Source organism: Puma concolor, chromosome A3 (assembly GCF_028749965.1).
Source record: "Puma concolor isolate L17-30 chromosome A3, mPumCon1.1.hap2, whole genome shotgun sequence".
Lineage (NCBI taxonomy): Eukaryota > Metazoa > Chordata > Mammalia > Carnivora > Felidae > Puma > Puma concolor.
In genome coordinates, this window is record NC_141669.1 from 141,607 (window position 1) to 148,474 (window position 6,868).

At 43.5% G+C, this 6,868-nt stretch overlaps 1 pseudogene; it reads left to right on the forward strand.

The window, feature by feature from the left end:
* Positions 1-230: 230 nt before the first annotated feature.
* Positions 231-1,413, forward strand: LOC112864266 (syntenin-1-like; annotated as a pseudogene).
* The last annotated feature ends 5,455 nt before the right edge of the window (positions 1,414-6,868 follow it).

Consider the following 6,868-nt stretch of genomic DNA (forward strand, 5'->3'; position numbering starts at 1 on the left):
TGAATTATTTTAAATTCCAAAACCTGAACATTTGGACTCACACAGTGTATACCTGTAATTAATGTCTTCAAGTTCTGGTTTTCTCGAATTACTTCCAGAAAGTTCGAAAGATTTTTTCAAAACCAACAATAGGTATGGCTCTTCTCTCATCTGCTCGTGGAAGTCTGCACCAGCTACTGGGAGGTGGTGGCAGAGAGCAGGTCCTTGGGGCCTAGAAAAGTCCTGCAAAAATGTCTCTGTAGCCATCTCTTGAAGACCTGAAAGTAGGCAAAGTAATTCGGGCTCAAGCTGCCTTTTCTGCAAATGCTGCCAAGCCAGCAATTTCATCTGAAGCTTCTGCTCCCATCTCCAAGAGGGAAGTCTCTTTACCGAACGCATCTGGAGCTCTCTTGGTACGTGGGCCTGAGTTTTAATGAAGAAGAAATCCCTGCAAATAGAGCCTTGGTCCCTGGAGCATCAGATCAGGGGCAGCTGGTAGCAAGACCTTCCAGCAGGAATGTGGTGGCTCCCATAACTGGCAACGATGTTGGACTTTGTGGAGCATAAGTTAAGCATGGGTTTGGGGAAGTCATTTTGTGTAAGGACCAAGATGGAGAAATTAGGCTCAGGCTTAAATCAGTAATAATATAGTAGTAATGGTGTATTTGTTCAGCTGGTCCAGGCAAAATCTCCTGCCTGATTGGTTGGTCTGAAGTTTGGAGACCACGTACTCCAGATCAGCTTGGAAAACTGTGCAGAGGCTGGAGCGCGATGAAGCACAAGGCCTTTGAGAGAAGATTACTGACTGTCCAGGATGTTCCAGGGCAGGCCCTCCGAACAGATTCCAGGACAGGCCCTCTGAACGGACAATCACCTTGTGTGAAGGTAGTACTGGACATGTTGGCTTTATCTTTAAAAATGGAAAGATGGAGCATCTGGGTGGCTCAGTCTGTTAAGCATCTGACTTTGGTTCGGGTCACTGTCTCAGGGTTCGTGAGTTCGAGCTCCATGTCGAGCTCTGTGCTGACAGCTCAGAGCCTGGAACCTGCTTCGGGTTCTGTATCTCCTTCTATCTCTGCCCCTCCCCTGCTTGTGCTCTGTCTCTCAAAAATAAATAAACATTAAAAAACTAAAAAAAATAATAAAAATAAAAATGGAAAGATAACACCCATAGTGAAAGATAGTTCGGCAGCCAGAATCGGTCTTCTCACAGAACACAGCATCTGTGAAGTTAGTGGGCACAATGTCATTGAGTTGAAGGACTCTCAAACTGCAAACATATGGTCAACATCTGAGACTGTAGTTACTATTACAACCATGCCTACTTTTATCTTTGAATATATTATTCAAATACAATATCCATTTTATATTATTAAATGGATGGCACCAAGCATTGTGAAAAGCCTGATGGATCACACCATTCCTGAGGTTTAAAAGTCATGGCACAGTCGAGGAAGGGTGCCTGGGTAGCTCAGTTGGTTAGTGTCCAACTTTGGCTCAGGTCTCATGGATCATGGGTTTGAGCTCTGAGTCAGTCTCTGTGTGGACAGCTCAGAGCCTGGAGCCTACTTCAGATTCTCTGCCTGCCTCTCTGCCCCTCCCCCGCTCATGCGTGCTCTCTCTCTCTCTCAAAATTAAATAAACTTAAAAAAAATCATGGCACAATGGAAGCAAACAAAATGGTAGTGACTCTTTATCCTAATTTTTTTTCTTTTTGGTTTATGCCTATTCCATTTTAGTTAAATATGTATAAATAAAGTTTAAAAAAAAATAACTTAGCTTTTCCTGATCCACTATTCTACTTTGAGCTACTTTGAGCTACTTTCCCAGCATGTGCTTCCGTATTTCATACACACACACACACACACACACACACACACACACACACACGTTCCTGGTATAAACTAGTCTAGGGTTCTATTGTTCTGTCATTCACATACTTTTGAAATTGCTAAAACTAACACAACCAAGAAAACTTCTTCTTAGTATTAACTAATGGTTTTCTTGCAAAGAAGCTACTTTATGTGCATGTTTCTCCTACCGTAAGAGTAGTTAACAGCAAAGTCCTCAAAGTATTGGAACACATTCTTAGCCAGTCTAACGACCTAATTGCTGTTAGACTGAAGGTAAGAACATGGTGTCTAAGGAATTGTTGGAGTGTCAGACAAGGATTTCCAAAAATCTGAAATCCCAATCTTCTGTTCACTATACTGTCCCTAAACTGTTTTGTTTATATGATAGTTTAGATGTGAATTGTCATGGTTCACATAACCTTGGTAGAGCCTTACTGGGCAGCAAAAGTCTCCTCTTCTCGCCCATACTTTCCACTGGATGCCACCATCTTTAAAATTTGCTGCCATGGAATTACTTCAAACCTGAGAGGTAATTTTAAGTCCTGAAGTATCTGGTACAAGTCAGGCTTCTGGGAACTATTTCTACTTATTTATAACACGGTAAAGGGGAAGAATATCTATTTCTACCTCAGATATCCTGATATTTTCTCTATTACTTACTTGTCCTGTTAGGAACTCCAACACTTTAGGACTGAATCAGAACTCTGATATTGTCTAGTTGGTGATTCCAAAATAAGCTAATCATTAATTACCAATGAGTTTATTTTTTAAAAAACAAATTCCAGATCTGGGTTTCTGATTCAGCATGTTCTTTGAAACTCCCCCAATAGATTCAAATAAGCACCCAGGTTTGAGAGTCACCAACACAGGACAATCCTGCCACTTAGAGTCAGGAAACTGAAACACCATGGTCATTCAGCTCTGAACCCTGCTGGGACAGACTGGGAGACACACGGCAAGGTCTGCTGCAATTTAGGACCAGCATCTCCCCCCATTGGCCAACAGACAGCTTGTGTTTACCCTGAAGGCTAGTGCCCAAGGCTGCAAAAAATTTCAAATACAGGAGAGCCTAGGTGGCTCCGTTGGTTAAGCATCTGACTGTTGATTTTGGCTCAGGTCATGATCTCACGGTTTGGGAGATCAAGCCCTGCATCAGACTCTGAGCTGACAGCACAGAGACTGCTTGGGACTCTCTCCTTCTCTCTCTGCCCCTCCCCCACTGGCGTGCACATGCACAGTCTCTCTCTCTCTCTCTCTCCCTCAAAATAAAGAAATAAACTTAAACATTTTTCAAATATATTAACATTTTGCAGTGACAAAGTGGTAGAGTTGAATTAGCGCTCAGGTATCCCTGCCATGAATGCAGTGGTGAGTATTCATTATATGGAAGTGGACACTACTTTCCCTGCAAAGTTCTGTTTGCTTGCTACCTGGTGACCAGAACAAATTTTGCTTGTGCTTATTGAATAGCTAATTAATGTGTTGGCAAAGCATTATCTCGCCTTTATCACTCCCAATAATTAAATTTGGTAATCCTGATTGGTGTGTCTTGTAAATTGGAAAATTAGTGAGAAGAAAAAAAAATCTAACAGCTGAGTGTAGTTCGCTTGAGGAGAAATCACTTGGGCATTAGGAGGTATGATGTCTTATCACCAAAACAGAAAGCTGGCAACTGAAGGTAAGATCATACAAGCTGGTTTGCCCAGAGAGTCCCCATTTATATCTGTTGTCTTAAGTGTAATTATTCATGTGGCCTCTTTCACTTTCTAAAGTCTCCTGGTTTAGACAACAAATTATTTGGTCACGCTATTCCTAAAGTATTTTGTAGATTTCAAAATATTCAGCACCATTGAGAGGTCTGTGGGTAAAAGACGTTCCAGCAGAAGCAAGGTGATCCAGGCCATGGCAGCTTCACCCCACTGGTGCAAGGATTCATTTGGTAACAGGACTGAACAAGGAGGGGCTTCTCTGGGTCTCTTGCTCCATGCAAATTCCTCTGGAGTCATGGGTTTGGGTTTTCTGAAGACCATTTTCTGAAGTTTGGAGGACTGCTTTTCAGTAGAAAGTAAATGTAGTTCACTAGAGCTACATTCCTCACCTGGAACCCCCAAATAGTTCTTAATTTGGATTCTTCCAAAATAGTAGCCTTATAATTGGAGCTAACATGTACTAGTGCCTGCCTTAGGCTACTTGGTGAGTGTTCCATGTGCCTGGCCTCATTCACCCTGACAGTGATGCTTATGAGTTAGGTCCTCCTATGATTCCCATCTCATAAGTGAGAATAGGAGGCTCAGAGAAGCAACTTGCCTTACATCACAGATCTGGTAAGTGATAAAGTCAGGATTTGGATGGGAAGGATTGGAGAAAGAGAAAGAAAGAGAGGTAGGGTGCGGGAAAAGAGATTGGAGGGAAATTTAATAGGTCACAGAAATTAGAGTTGAACAAGCAAGCTTCAGGAAGGCCAGCAATCAGGGCAGAGATGAGAACCTAAACATTCATTCAATAACCAGGTATTTGGTTTTCACTATATTCCATGAGCTCCGCTAAGTTCTCAGGCTCTGTCTGCTCAAGAAGGCACAGTGTCTGCAGTGGGGACAGTCAACCAGGGAGGCAATCACAGCCTCATTTGGGGTGTGTTGTGGTGAAGGTTGGTTCCAAGAAAGGTACACATGTAAACTGAGGTAAGAGTGAGGAGGCAGTCATGGACAGTTTCCTAAGGGAACCCCCAGATGAGAAGAAGGAGATAAAATAAGTAAAAGTTATCCAGTAGAAGACAGAAGAAAGCGCAGTCAAGGAAGTAGACCACCAGAGTCTAGAGCTGTCAACAGGGTGACCCCAGTAGGGAGCTGCAGGAGGGAAGATGTGCAGAATCAGGAGGTGGCCCAGGCAATGGTGGCTCAGACAGGGGACGTCCACTGCTCGCTCACGTCTGCAATGCCCACACCCAGGACGCCATTTGGCGTGGGACACAAGAAAAGTTTGAGAAATGAATGGCGGAATGAATAACTAAATGGATGGTTGAATACATGATCAGAACTGGTGTTCGCATGTTGAGACATAAACCTCCAAAGGTGAAAAGCATATAAACAGGTTTTTAAAAAGTCATGGAAAGCCAGTCTGAAGAATCTACATGGTCAGCAGCCTGGGTAGGGGTGGGGGGGAGGGATAAGGCTGCTTTTTTTTTTTTTTATTGTCCCTCCATACCTCTGCCAGTTTTATTAAAACTTCTCTAAAATACCTGGTGATAGAGAACTCCAGAAGGAGAAGAGAGGATCATTTTCTTTTTTCCCCATTCTCTGGTCCTAGCACTGCCCAGGTCCTGTTGGTTCTCTATGTTTGCCTTTTCCAGGGCAGAGGTGGTTAACACAGGCTTTGCTGGCATGGCTGTGCCTCTCTTGTGTGGACCTAGGTAAGCGCCAGAGACCCTCTCAGCTCTCACTGGTGAAGTGAAAGATCGGGTTGTTTTTCAGACCGAATGAGGTGTGGGCTGAAAGCTGCTTAGCATAGGGCTTGCCACATAGTAGTACCTTTTAGTTGTAGCTAATGATGCACATCAGCTCTGCTTTCACACAGTTACCATTATTTCAGTGAATAAATTCAGAGAAAGACATTGGCCACATTCATTAATGCTTTCCAGGGCAAGTTGTTCTCTAACGGCACAGGTCTGGTGGCATTTGTTTGACAAATTGCTAGGCACTAGCCCTGAGCAATATTTTGTAACTATTGCCACTTCTGAAAAACAAACTTAAAAACAATTGCTGTGGGGAAAACACCTTGTTTTGCCTTTAGTTTCACAAGGTTGACTGTGGCCAGAAATCAGCAGGACTTACAGCCACCAGGGACACAGCCTGCCTGGGCCACCAAGACCAGGACACCTGGAGCATAGGTGGGTGAAGTGAGGTGCCTCAGAGAAGGCCATCCCAGCAGATCAAAGCCTGAGCACTCATAGTACAGAACAGTTTTACCACAGGCCAAGGAAGTGTGAAAACAGGTGCCTACTGCAGTAAGAAAGAAAAAGTCTGTGTGATGCTTCTTTGGAGAATAGGCAATTTTAGTATGAAATGAAATATCCTGTTTCAATGAGCCACAAAATTGTGCCTTTGTGAGCACACAGGCCCCTCCTGCCTCTGCCAGCAACATTTGTGATTGCAATGCATCGTGAGTAAGAAGCCCAGCCCTTATTTTGTTCTGAGCAGAAATATATCATTTAGCAAGTGTCAACTCTGACAGTTCCCTTTGGAGAATGTCCGGGAACTTTCCATGCCATTTAGCACTATGACAGAAATAGGACACCACGAGATTAGGCAATGAGCAGAGAGGAAGCATTCTGAAGAAAGATGGTCCAAACCAAGGTGAACTGTTAGGATCTAAGCCTCCTGCAGGATGGATGAAGGATTTCGTAGGAAATTTCCAGTGACTGAGAAGCATCGACATCTGACAATTACTCTCAGCACAAGTATCACTGAACGTTTACTGTGAGTCATTTCACTTCATGCCCACAGTCACCTGTTGCTGCTTTCTGCTCTCTGCTTCAAGGCTGTGTAACAGTGGTTAGAAGCATAGAGCATTCAGATTCTGCCCCTTTTATCTGCTCAAAACCTTGGAGTCTCAGTTTCTTCATCTGTAAGGTGGGGATAACAATACTCCCTACCTCAAAGAGCTGATACAAAGATGAAGTGAGTAAACAGAAGTACAGCACTTGGAAAATGCCCACAAGCTGTTGAAAGTTACTAGACACCTGAAGCTGAGACATTACAGGACATGCCCAAAGTAACACTGACAGGAAGGGGAAGAACCAAAATTTAAGCCCCAGGAGGTCCAACTCCAGAGAAGTCTCTCTCAACCACTCTACTGTCTTGTGAGAAAATGTCCAAAGATGAAATTAAATTACTTCAAGCCAATAACTGTTCACTGAGTGCATGGAATTCTAACCCCTGTGAGGTCAGGGACCACGTCTTACTTATATTCATATCCTGAGCCTATTGTAGAGTCAGGTGTGGGAGAGATGAGAGACTGTGGATCTTACAGGACGTAGA